The sequence below is a fragment of the Prionailurus bengalensis genome, chromosome E2 (assembly GCF_016509475.1).
Source record: "Prionailurus bengalensis isolate Pbe53 chromosome E2, Fcat_Pben_1.1_paternal_pri, whole genome shotgun sequence".
In the NCBI taxonomy this organism is placed as follows: Eukaryota; Metazoa; Chordata; class Mammalia; order Carnivora; family Felidae; genus Prionailurus; species Prionailurus bengalensis.
The window spans coordinates 22,883,904-22,895,583 of record NC_057352.1 but is presented as its reverse complement, the minus strand read 5'-3'; the positions used below and the strand labels follow the sequence as shown (position 1 = coordinate 22,895,583).

General features: G+C 50.8%; 1 long non-coding RNA gene across 1 annotated transcript; it reads left to right on the top strand.

Moving 5' to 3' along the window:
• The first annotated feature begins 382 nt into the window (after positions 1–382).
• Positions 383–3,962, top strand: LOC122495169. The gene is made up of 3 exons (XR_006300351.1): positions 383–485; positions 2,838–2,935; positions 3,034–3,962. It is a non-coding gene; the product is annotated as an uncharacterized LOC122495169 (long non-coding RNA).
• The last annotated feature ends 7,718 nt before the right edge of the window (positions 3,963–11,680 follow it).

Below are 11,680 nucleotides of genomic sequence, written 5' to 3'. Positions count from 1 at the left end.
TCTGGTACATACTCAAAAGAACTGAAAGCAGGGTATAGAACAGGTATTTGTATGCCCCTGGTCACAGCAGTCCTGTTTACAGTGATGAAAGGTAGAGACGATCTGAGTATCCATCGACAGATGAACAAAGGAGAGCGATCTATCCATACGAAGGAATATCAGTCAGCCTTAAAAAGGTAGAAAACTTTGACACACGTTACAACATGGATGAGCCTTGAAGACCTCATGGTCAGTGAAATGAGCTAGTCACTCGAGGATGGATTTTATATGATCCCACCCATTTGAGTTCCCTAGAATGGCCCAATTCCTAGAGACAGAAAGTAGGAGGGGAGTTGCCAGGCAGGGTAGGGGGAGGAGGGGAGTTAATATTTAATAGGTAGAGTTTCAGTTGTGTGAAAAGAAGGTGTTCTGGAGATGGCTGGGGGTGATGGCTGCACAAGTCACCGAACTGCACACTGGAAACTAGTTAAAATGGTCAGCTTATGGTATGTAGATTTTACCGCACACCCAAATCCCTGTATGACTGCAGAGAGAGTCCTACTGTGCGGGAGCAAGCAGGGAGCCGGCCCAGGCCAGGGCTGGTGGTGGCCTGGACGAGGGTGGAAACAGTAGGGATGACAGAAAGAGGGTCTCACCCGGGGCATGCTGGGGGGTGGGGGGACAGCACCGCCAGGACTTCCTGGGGCGGGCTGTGCAGGGTGAGGCATGGGGCAGGGCGGTGCCCTGGTTTCTGGATGGAAGGATGGACCCAGACAGCCTGCCCTGCAGCTGCTTGTAGTAACTGGTCAAGGTGGGAGAAGGAAAACCTGAGCTCAGGCAGCCTGTGGCTGAGGTGCCCTAGGGGCAGGAAGACCAGGGGAAGCCAGAGCAGTGTTAATGGGGAGGGGAGGTGACATCTGAGCTGGTGTTGGGACAGTGAGTGAAGTGCCCACGAAGACAGATGAGGGAGGATAGCAGTGGGGGAAGGACCGAGGACAGGCCAGCTGTCTGCAGCATGCTAATGGAGGTGGCCCGGGCTTCCTGTCACGGTCCTGAATGTTCAGGTGAGGAGCCCAGACTCCACTCAGTAGGCACAGATTTCACGGATTCCTACAGATCCGAAGGGAGCGCGAGGCTGGAGGTCTGGGCAAGGCTGGCTGGTACCAGGACATGGCTTGCCCGAGGTCAGGACCCCCTGGCTCTGAATCCAGTTCTGGGAGGCCTCAGTGAGCGGCAGGAGGTGGGCCTCTCCCATTTCATCCCAGAGATGGTGGATTCTAGAGTAGAGAGAGGCCCGTGAAGCCGTCTGCCTCTTCCTTACCTTGTCCTGGGTGTCCCCACGAGATCTTGTCTCCCGGTCTTTGCCTGTCACTCACTCACTGAACTCCAGGCACACTGGCCTTTTTCTGTTTTGCAAACTACATGCTCCTTCACACCCAAGGGCCTTTGCACTTGCTGTCCCTGCTGCCAGGAAGGCTTCCCCCCTCTCCAGCCTTCCACATGGCTGGTTGCTACACAGCTGTGTTCCTTTCCAGGTCTCTGCTCAAATATCTCCTCCTCTGAGAGGCCTCCCTGATAAGCCACCCTTGTTTCATCTTCTTTCTGGTTCTTATCACTGACTAAGATGATCTCACTTGTTTACTTGTTTACTATGTGTCTCCCACTTCTGCCCCAACCAGAAAGGAAGCCTCAGAACCCCGAGAACTTGTCCATCTTGGTCACTGTTGTGTCCCCAGCCCTGGAACAATGCCTTGCACTGAATGTGTACCCATTAGTACTTGCTGAATGAGTGAATATTTTAGGGGCCTCCTGTGCAGCTAGGGAAGCAGACCAAGGCCCTCTCCTCCTCCTGGAGGTCTGGCAGGCCCAGGGTGACCCTCGGGGATCCCAGGCCCCCAGCCCCCACCCTCACCCACTGGCAACCCAGAACGCTCTTCCTTTGTTCTCCCTCGGGGTTTAGGCAGCGGGAAGGCCAAGGGTGTTCTGGGTTTGGTTTTTGTAATTGGTTTGATATGATCATGAAAAGTATCTAAAAATTGGACAGCTGGAAATGTTTTTCCTCCCATTTATTACTTAAAACAGCCTTAGAGTTTGGGGTTGTTTTAAAAATCAGATTCTCCTCACTAAAAAAAATAAAAATAAAAAGTAAATACCGTGAGCCCATTCTTGCATGTTTCCGGAGAGACCCTGCAAGGTCACGACAAGGCCTCTGCGTGTGGGGTGCGGGGCTCCTCCGGGCTCCAGACAAGAACTGGGGAGCGTCCGGGGCTGGGTCTCGGCCATCCTGCAGTCACGGTACCAGGAGGGGAAGATAAATTAAGATGAGTGTGTTGCTCAGTTAGACATTAACCACGCCAGTGAAAAAGGATTGTGAATGTTAAAATGGCCCAGACTAAAATATACGGAGGTTAAAATACAGGGTAACTTTACAAATCACTAATAATTTCTTTGGCTTTCACTGCAATAACATTGATTTAATTCATTAGATTCCTTTCTAAATCTATATTTCAGTTTTAGAGTTGTCAGTTTCTGTTAATGACAATTTTGCCCCATCTGTTCCAACATGAAAATGAGGCTCCTTGCCGCAGACAAGATAGATCTCTAAGAGTTTAAGAAGGAGAAGTCTTAAAGGTATTTCACTCAGATGAGGCCCGTTGGATGATTCACACTCAGATTGAGGCTGCCCACAAAAGAACTTTGCATTGACGCCCGTGGAGAGACGGACACCCTCCCCCAACCACATGCATCCGGCAACCACCCCGTGGCCACCCTGTGCTGCCATCATCCGATATTTCGGAGGGGAACGCTCAAAACATTACCACTCATTCTTTTTTTTTTTTTTTTTTTTTTAATGACAGAGCAATAATTCTGGGTGTCAGCATATCAGAATTCCAGCGGCTGTGAGTGGAATAAAGATGGGTTGCTGTAATTTGGCCGTCCAAATCGTCGTATTACAGTAAGTTATTTCCGTGAGGCCGGTGAGCTGCTGTCTGCTGAGGGGGCGGTGTCCGGGCTCCCAGCTCTGTGACAAACATGTCTGATGTCCCCCTCCAGCCCACCAGCCCACACATCTGCCAGTCTTCTGCAGGAGATGGTTTTGAAAGCGTGTGCCCAAATCCGGAACCAGATGATGGCATTCGAGGGGCCAGTATGGGCTGGGCACAGGCCTCTGATGAGAGGAATGAACCAGACCGTAGGAGCACGCGACTCTCCTGGAGAGAATGGGCCCTGCCTGGCCACAAACGGGGGTGGGGGGAGGCATTCCTGAGCCCATGGCAGAGGTCCTACATTCCTGGGAGGCGGGGGAAGCCGGTCGGCTAATTATCAATCACGGAAAAATAAACCTGCCCACTAAAGAGGACATGATGTGTAGTACAGGACCAGAGGAACTGGGGATTTTTTAAAATTTAGAAACCTTCTACAGGAATAGGCAGGCATTAAAACATATATGGAATTAGGCCCCATCGTCAAAGTTAATATTCACCATATGTATTTACATTCAACGCAACTCCAGCAAATGTGTACTGCCTTACAGCACGTAGGGAGGGGAGATTGCCTCTTGCTCAGGCTGACATTAGGTTGAGTTACTGTTCTGCTGTAGACTTCTCCGGAACATCTAAAGACAGTCGAGAAAAATCAGACTGAAAATCCTCCTTTTGGATCTGCCTCCTAATTTCAAATACAAATTAGTGAAATTTTAACATTTCAGATATCACACCTTGAGCAAATTAAAAATCAACAAAAATATTAGGGTTCTCTGTGACCTGCTCATGTGTACAGAATGTATAAAAACTTTAATCAAACACTCGGGTTTGCTCAGTTTTAAATTGTGTTACTTTAATAGTTTCTTTTCTGCTGTTTATATTAATGACATATTCCCATCTAAATACATCGCCGTGCCGAAAAGCCATCACAACATTTCTAAGGTTGAATGAATGCGGTTGTATTCATGGTTTTTTAATAAAAAGATCTTTTTCTATTAAGTCCCCTCTTGTTTTTTTTTTTTTTTTTCCTTTTTTGTTCTCCAAGGATCGAGGCTCTCCTCCACATGTACAGAAGCTCAGGGAGTGATATAAACTCACATAGTCATTCATGCTCCCTTCGTGTGCAAATGCCTGCTTTCTAGCCCCATTTCCACACACATCTGAGCCAAGGATGAGGCCATCCGGGGGGTGGGGTGGGGTTGTAGAAGCACAAATTGCTTTCTCTAAGCATCAACAGAAAGTCTTATCACTTGGGACAATGTCTTGATTTGCTCTTCTCCGGAAAGTGGTAGTTAGCTTATGCTCCTGATCTACTTGGTGAGGGCCACACCTTGTCCAGATGTGTCTGGAAGGGGGCACAAGTGGGCATAATGCCGGGTGAGTGGTTGACCCTGGGCTCTTCGAGGGACAATTTGGGATTTAAGACCCTTCACTACCAGATTGCTGAAAACCTCCAGAGAGCTCCCAGGCCCTCTTGATTAAAGTTCTCACACTGCCTCTCTGATCTGGAGCTTGTCTGGGACTCTGAAATGCAGAGTAACACAGCCTGCTGTGCCTTGGGGACAGGCTTCATACAGGTCTCTGTTTTTGGCAAAACCTAAGTTAAACTTCCCAATTCTATAAAACTGATCAATTGTCAGTGCGCCAAGCAGGGGAGGGAGGGTGAGTCATAGGTTATTCAAGGGTTATTTGGAGATAAATTCCCTAGAGGCCAGGAGACTTTGAACTTGACTGCTCTGGACTTGGGGCAGAGGACTCCAGCCATCTGGCCTAACCCCTCATCTATGCAAGACAGCCTCTAAGTCTGCAGTGTTGTCCCTTAACAGAAAGTAGCCAGATCTTTTACTACAACATTTCAGTTAAATCATAAATGCCCCTTAACTATAAATACAAATAAATGCATTATTACCCTTATATTTACAGTTATTATGTGAAGTGACACCTAGGGGTCTAGTCATTTAAAAGTTCTGATCGAGATAAAGCCTTCATCTGTCTACCTTTCCTTCAAAGTTATTTTTGGATTTATGGGCTATTATGAAATATTTCAAACATAAAGACCAAAACAAATAACGTAATAAACACAGACGTGCTCACCACCCAGTTATATCACATCTTAGCAGGATGTCAGATCTGCTCCAGAATTTTTTTTTCAGGACCTAAGACGTTCCGACAGCAGTGTGCCCCTGGCTCACGGGCTCCCTGCAGCCCAGGGATGGGTATCGCTGTCACAGGGAGTTTTAATGCAGGCCATACCCTTCCAGCCCGGGCAGAGAAGTGGACTGGCCCAGCGGAGAGGCTGGTACTTGGCAACACCATCTTGAACCTCTTGCTTCCTCGTCCCGAGGACTGGAAGGAAGGCACTCTCAAAGCAAAGGACATAGGTTTGACCTGGAGGCCCAGGAAGCATCGTGTATGGTTCAAGGTGCACCTTGATCCGCAGGCTGGAGAAATGAGGTGATCAAGGCTAAAAATGAATACGCCTGACGTGGGAAACTAGCCTTCTGAAATAATTAGGCCACGAGCCGCAGGATGAGGCAGCGTGATGCAGGTGTCTGTTGAATAAGAGACGCTCTCCCCCTCCCTCCTGTGCCGTCTCCAAATGGTTGAAAAGTACCTTAGTTCTCTGGTGGAATTGGTTTTAGAAATAATTCATTTTCTGACCATGCAGGACAGGGGATTCAAGATGCGTCTTCTTAAGCCAGTTGCGATGAGATCAGGGGCTTTGCTAATCAACTAGAAATATTCCTGGATATGAAATCTTTACCTGTTTAAGAAAATTATATAATATGGTTCGAGCAAATTAATTCCATCTGGACCAGTTACAGCACATAATCAGCTATGTTATGCAAATAGTTATCTTTGTGGTTGAAATCAATAACTTATTTTCTTCTGTAATAAAGAAAAAAGGGGAATAAGCTATTATTAATTATGTACAAAATGAAATCTTTTCTTGCAAGGCTGTGGGTTTCATTTCATTACGAAGGCTTTCCTCATGCCAATTTCTGGGACCCTGACGAGAGCCTTCGGAGGGATGTCCCTGAGGCCACCTCTCATTGGAAAGGTCCCCTGGGTTGCCGAGCCGAGGCCTGCTTCTCTCGGGAAGCCCACGTGGCAGCCGTGCATGCCTGGCCGTTTCCCCCAGCAAGCTAGCTTAGCCGGGCCCGTCCCTCGGGGTATAGTTCTGAGGAGCACCTTATTTATAAAGCTTGCTCGACCACAGTTAGTCAGGATCAGCTCCAGTTATAGATGAAGTTAATGACAATATTGATTATGCCATAACCCATGTGAATACCGAGTGTATCGCCTTTTAGCCACAGGGCCATATTTATGAGCTGTTTCTGCCCTCCTGATCATGGCCCGGTCCTGCAGGAAAATCACTCTTCAGGCTCTATTCTGATCCAAAGGCGTGAATCTCTTGCGACCACCTGAGGAGCGTTAATGCAGAAGCAATGGGTGTAACTCTTAATGCCAGCCAGGAGCCCTTGCCCCGGTTCGTTTTCTCCGATGACCATCCTCACCTTGAACTCCTCCTGCAGACACGGGCCCCGTGCAGGGAGAGCCACACTGGCACCCCGCCCCGGGATGGCCACGGGGGGCTCTGGCCAGGTCACATCCCAGCTGATTAGGGGTATTATCCCTGGGTCTGCCCTCACCAAAACTGTGTGCACAGTCCCAGAAACTTCAACATGCAAATCAGTCAGAGCATCCGTGGGGCGGCAGCATGGTTATTTTTGGCCCCCTGCCATTTCATTTACGAGGTACTTGTATTTGACAAACGGATCTCATTTATGCACAGATATCAGGCTTCTTCCTGCCTGATTATCAGGCACGAGACCCCGCCCTGACCTCGGTCCTTCGGCTGTCACCTCAGCAGAGGGTCCATGCTTTCCTGGCTCCTGTGAAGGTCCATTGCAAACACAAGCTGGTGCCTGATATTCTGGCAGAGGCACTCTGAAGCTGGGGTCTGTGTGAGTCTTTATTAGCACACTGCGTGTGCCCGGCAGGAACATTCCTCTCCCTGAAGGCCTTGGGGGCTGCTGGGGGCAGACTCAGCTTTCAGGGGACCTGGGAGCAGGTGGGTGAGTGGCCTGGGTCCATCCACGTGCTGCTGTGAGGGTGTCGGCTGCAGGAGGGTCAGAGGCCGGGTGTGCAGCGGGCAGGGTGGCCTCCAGGGGTCAGGGACTCGGCCGCCAAGCCCAGGGTTTCCCAGGGAGCCCTGAACTCTGAAGTCTCTTCCTCTGCCTTCCCAGCTTGGCTGCTGGCCCACCGCCCTTCCTCCTCCTGGGAAGCAGGTGGGGCCCCCGTCGGCCTCTGCGTGGGATGGCAGGCAGACGCCTCGTTAACCACCCTTCCTCCATCCAGCCCTGTTTATGGATTCCTCTGACCGAGTCCGCCAGGCGGCTTGAACCGGTTGTGGACAGCTGGGCCGCTTGGCATTTTATGGCAAGTGGCGGCTTCCCAAGGCTGTAACTGTGTGTGCTGGGCGGGCGCCGAGGGATGTGCCTCCCTCACGTGAGGGCCTGCCCTCCCCAGGGGTGCAGACCCCGGTTGGGGCCTGTGAGCTGTGCTGTCACCCTGGCTGGTGAGAACAGGCGCAGAGGGGTGTGCAAAGCAGGCCCTGGCTGGGCAGCCGGCAGAGGCTCCATCGGGAGGGAGCGGAGCACCCCCACCCCATCCCAGACTGATGCTTTCATGATAATGACGCCTCCTGGGGAGGCACCTTATTGCTCTTCACAGAAACAATCTCTACCAAGAGAAATTAGTTGTTTTGTTGTTGATGGAAAAGAAATGGAAGGAGCTATTGTAAAGTGTTCTCTCTACTTGGAGGAGACGGAGGGCAGCAGGGCAGCTCACAGGTGGCTCCCTCAAGACCTCATGCCCTTAGGGGGTACCGGATCATGCAGGGGTGTGGCCGCTCTCTAGTGGAGAACTCCCGTCTGGACTAGCCAGGGGGCTGCTGACAGGCTAAGGTCCTGGGAGGCCCCCCCCCCCCCCACAGAGCACACCCCTTGGGCTTATGTCTCTCAGCTCCATCACTTACTCACTGTGCCATTCCTGTGCCTCAGTTTCTTGATCTGAAAAATGAGCCCATATGTTTTCCTATGAGTGGGTTGTAGGATTAAATGAGATACTCTGTGTTCAGTTCTTAGCCTGGAACGTAGTAGGCGCCCAGCAATTGGCTCATAGTAGAAACTGGAGGCATGGAAGGATTTGGCAGGGGGCTGACTCCAGAAGGTTCCTGTGGGCCAGACCCAGCTGGGCTGACGGGGCGGGGCTCGCACATATTGACCTGTGTAGAGTCCTTCAGTCCCGAGGCGGTGACCTGCTTCCGTCCCTCACCTACCGGTAGGGCCACCTCCATTCAGCTCTCAGGCCCATCTTTGTCCTTGGCCAGGCTCTGGCCCCACCCTCAGCCGAGCCGGTGCTGGGGACCACCGGGCTCTCGGGTCACACCAAGTGCAGCACCGAGCCCACTCCCAGGGCCGCTCCATAAGAGTCAGACCTACGCACATGGGTGCACCCTGACGCGGGACCTGGGGCATATTCCACGCTTATGGAGCATCTGGGAGATAACAACTTTTATGGGAGGGATTTTAATTAGTGCTGTGGCTCAACGCGGTGGAGTTAACATGGGTGGAATTGGCTGGTGCACTGACTTCCGCAAGAGGCATCTGGCGGAGAGACGTGGCTGTGTTTATCACCTGGTCCCTGGAGTTCGTGGGGGATGGGAATGGGGGGTCGTGCAGAGAACCGCCATGGCGGCCACCAAGGCCGGGCTGGGGGTGGGCAGCGTGACTTCAAGGCCCTGTGACCTCTGTGGTGGCACGGGACCCCATGCTCCCAAGCGCCCTGTGCTCGGTTTCATGCGCTCCTTCCGTTGCCTTGAAATTCTTTAAGAATTTAATCGCCAGAATCTTGATAGTAGAGAGTGTTGGGAGAATGTGTGTGAATCAAGAAATGAAATAAAAACATCTGAGTAAGTTGTGTGCCGTCTTCCCTCTGTTCTGAATGAAATACATATGGACGTAGCAGCTACGAGACACAGATTGTATAATTTTGGTGATTCTGCCCATGAGTTCTGCTTTTATGTTTGTATTTAAAATTGGCATAGCATGGTTTAAGGTGAATAGTGAAATGTATGCTAATAAAGTTTTAATTTTTCTTTTTGCAGGAGGACATTAAATGGTAATTTAAAAACACCATGACAAGTCCACAGAAAGCAGAAGAAAGGAAAACGCTTCATATCTTAACACCTTTAGCAGCATTTTCCCCTGCTCTTTGAACACGGGGCTCCCCATTTTCAATCTTCATGGGGTCTTGCCCACTAGGCAGCTGTCCCTGGTTGTGGGACCCCAACGGGCTTTGGCTCAGGAATTTTCTTGCAATATCCACATGAGATAGGATGTATGGTAGCAGAATGATAGTAAAAGTGATTAGCGTTTACCAGGAGGCAGGCGCTATCCTGAGCAATTTATGTGGATGATCTCGTTTAATGCTGTAAACCACAAAATGGGAGCCTTGATTACGCCCATTTTACAGATAAAGACATTCAAGGCCACAAAGGTTAGCTACCTCAGCCAGGAAGGCACAGATCCTGTACTCTGAGTCCATCTGGAGCCCAGAGCCAGCTTTTCCACCTCCTAGTTATTCTGTCGCCCCCACTTTGCCCATCGAGGTCAGAGTTCAAAGTCACAAGGGGGCAGGGTAGCAGTGTGCCTGGGATTCAGCCTCAAACCCTGGGACTTAGACACTCTGCTCCGTCTCCTGTGCCATGTAGCTTTGTCCAGGCTGCAAACGTTTTCCTCCTCCTTCTGAAAAGGCATATCATCATTTGTCGTCAAGGGCTCCAGCTTTCTTATTAATAACCCAGTGAACATTCCTTTTTGAGTGGTGACTCGGGACCTCAAAATAGCTGTGCCTGTCCCCTTGTTGGTGCCTTCACACAGGCATACAGACCTCCACATGCTGCACAGGGACGCCAGCCGGGAGACCTGTGCGCACATGTGGCCCCGCACTGCTCAGACAGCCAACACACACACTCAAACGCTCAAACGCACAGACACACATGTACAGACCTGTTCACACAGATATTCACACGTGTGCACCAAGGGTACACAGACGCACACACATGAACTCATACATGCATGCACGTGTATACAGGTGGCCAGACATGGTCATGGGGGACATACATGGAATGGACAAAACACTGCCGGAAATCCCACTAACTCCCAGTGACAGAACCATAACCATGGGCACTGGTGGATTCCCGACATGCTCTGTGACAAAGCCAAAGGGACTGAGTTACCCATCACCTAAGGTTTGTGGGCAACTCTAGAAGGTGCCCTTGAAGGGACCCCTGTGCTAGAAGGAACTGAGGTAGAAGGCAGAGAAGTATGGCAGAAAATGGCCTGGGGGTCCGGTAGAACCCCAAGCCAAGGTGGCCTATTATGGACAAATGTTCATTCTACATTGAAGATAACTGTGGGCTTAGCAATCACAGTGATTGTGTAAGTACCATGTGTTTACTCTGACATTCATGGTCCCTCCAGGAGCTCCCCACTGACAGGGAAATGGGATGCTCAGCTCCAAAATGATGGCAGACACAGGGTCAACACATATGCAGGTCAGGATGGAGAGCTCGTAGGGCCTGAGGCAGTCAAGGAGGGCTTCCTGGAGAGGGAGGTCTTAGGAAGCGCAGAAAAAGGTTTTGCTATGCTATTCCTGCCCCCTTCTGGCCCCATTTCCCCTTCACAATGACCAGCCCACCTGGAGCAGATACCGTATTCAGGGAACTCATCGTGACAACCAAATGGTTCAGGTATGTATCTTACCGCCTTCCCCTATCCACCACCTCTGAGGTAGGCTCATTTCCACCCCATCTTCCAGATGAAGAAACAGGCTTACGGAAGTCTTTGGCCTGAGGTCTCACAGGTAGGGGTAGGAGTGGCTGGATCCCAATTCAGGGCCATCTGGTTTCCAGGCCCACCCTCTCAGCCTCCAGCCTTTTCCTGTGAGATCCGAGACAGTGTTTGTGCTCCCCACGTGGAGAAACAGATGCAGAGCTGGCTCCACATGGGAAAAGGGGTCCCGAGGACCTGGATTATGCCACGTGGGATACACGGTTCTCTACAGCATCCCGGCTGGACTGGAACCCAGGCCCTGCCCCATGCGCTGGCTGTGTGACCTTAGCAGTCATTCCCATGTCTGGGCCTCAGAACCCTCATCACGTATGAGGATTGGGTGAAGTCAGTCACACGAAGCACTTTGTGTATAGGCTGGCGTGTAGCAAGTGCCCAGCAAGTGTTAGGATCACCATCACTCTTGCCATTGTAACTTGTTATCGCTAGTTTATCTGGGGTTACGGCATAATTGGAAAAGGAGACTTACAAGTGGGTTCTAGAGGGCTGGGAAGGAGACTATGGTTTTGAGCCCAGAGAGCACCCGGTTGCAGTGGTCAGATTGGGGCGAGGCTCATTGTGAACACGCCCGCATCCCAAGGTTAGCCACCCCCTTGATCTCCCAGACCCGTCCTTTCTTGTTGTTCAGTTTCTCAGCTTCCCAGGTATGATACAGCCTGGGCCAGAAGGGACATGGGTTTTTGCTGTGTGACCTGAGATATGTATCTCAAGCTCTCTGGGCTCCAGGTTTGTCCTTTGTACCATAGGGGCTAAGGATTCCCCTGCAGACAGTGCCCCCTGCTGTCTGGGAGGACATCA